This window comes from Triticum urartu, chromosome 7 (genome assembly GCF_003073215.2).
Source record: "Triticum urartu cultivar G1812 chromosome 7, Tu2.1, whole genome shotgun sequence".
NCBI lineage: Eukaryota > Viridiplantae > Streptophyta > Magnoliopsida > Poales > Poaceae > Triticum > Triticum urartu.
In genome coordinates this window covers 576,543,383-576,545,281 of record NC_053028.1, presented here as the reverse complement: position 1 = coordinate 576,545,281, position 1,899 = coordinate 576,543,383, and positions in this window count along the sequence as shown.

The following is a 1,899-nucleotide window of genomic DNA, read 5'->3' as shown; positions in this document are numbered from 1 at the left end:
ACCCCGTCGAAGATAACAGTCCGGATGACATCACACCGGACAGGCACCCGGAGCAACAGAATGCCCATCAAAGGCTGGTTGCCACTGCGAGGAGTCTGAAAAAGTAGAAGCAAAGGCTCAGGGCTGCACAAGACACACTCAGAATCAGATGGAGTGAAGTAATCAACACTGCAGCGAAGTACGGCGGTAATCACCACGCCAAGAGCTACCCGAAGCGAAAGTTGCTACCTGAATTCGATCAGGAGGCCTTAGATCCCTCGCAACCAAAAAACAAAGCGGCCATCCGGTCGGATAGATGACCTCGTGGCCAACATAGAGCGGCAAACGACGCCGCACATAAGCCAGTACGCGATCCACACGAGGGCTCGCATCAAAAGGACAGCGCAACCAGATCCATATACGGGCCACGCAAGCGCGCTCCAACATGCAATGCAACACAACAAACATCTGAACACCATGGTACACCGAAATACAGGGGTGCCGCACACCCCCTATGTTTCACCGATGAGGTGTTGGACCATGAATTTCCAGAGGGATTCAAACCCGTAAAAATAGAGGCGTACGATGGAACGACAGACCTTGGGGTCTGGATTGAGGACTACATCCTCCATATCCACATGGCTCGAGGAGACGATCTCCACGCCATAAAGCACTTACCCCTCAAACTCAAAGGGCCAGCTCGGCACTGGCTTAAAAGCCTCCCCGAAAACTCCATTGGAAGCTGGGAAGAGCTCGAAGACGCCTTTCGGGCAAATTTTCAAGGGACCTATGTCCGACCACCGGATGCAGACGATTTAAGTCATATAACTCAACAGCCCGGAGAGTCAGTGCGAAAGCTTTGGAACAGGTTCCTCACTAAAACGAACCAAATAGTCGACTGTCCGGACGCTGAAGCCTTAGCAGCTTCAAGCATCGCGTTCGAGATGAATGGCTTGCCAGACACCTCGGCCAAGAAAAGCCGAGAACAATGGCAGCATTAACAAGCCTCATGACCCGCTTTTGCGTGGGCGAGGACAGCTGGTTAGCCCGATGCAGCACCAGCGACCCAAGTACATCCGAAGTCAGGGATGAAAACGGGAAACCACGACGCAGCAAAAACAAGCGCCAGAATAAAGAAGACAACCCGAAGAGCACGGCGGTAAACACCGGATTCAGAAGCTCTCGGCCAGGTCAGCAAAAGCTGCCCTCCAAAGGCAACAGAGACGAACTGTCCAGCCTAAACAAGATTCTGGACAAAATATGTCAGATCCACAGCACCCCCGATAAACCTGCAAATCATACCCATAGAGAATGTTGGGTCTTCAAGCAGTCCGGCAAGCTCAACGCCGAACACAAGGGGCAGGATACACCAAGAGAGGACGAGGACGAGCCTCACAAGCAAAGCACTGGGGAACAAAAGAAATTACCACCAGAAGTTAAAACAGTAAACGTGTTACACGTGACAAAGGGGAGAAACAAAGCGGCACTCCTAGAGACATATGTCCCAGGGCCTATCACAGCGGAGTTCTGCCACTGGTCGTCCCAACCGATCACCTTCGACCATCGGGATTACTCGGCAAGTATCCGGCGTGCAGGATGGGCTGCCTTGGTGTTAGACCCGATAATTGACGGATACCACTTCACACGAGTCCTGATGGACGGCGGCAATAGTTTAAACCTGATATATCAGGACACAGTCCACAAAATGGGGATAGACCCAACAAAAATTAGCCATAGCAATACTACCTTTAAAGGAGTAGCGCCAGGCCCAGAATCCCATTGCACGGGCTCCCTGCTACTAGAGGTTATATTCGGCTTCCCCGATAATTTCCGCGGCGAAAATTTAACCTTCCACATTGCTCCGTTCCAAAGTGGCTATCAAGCACTACTCGGACGCGAAGCTTTCGCTCGCTTTAACGC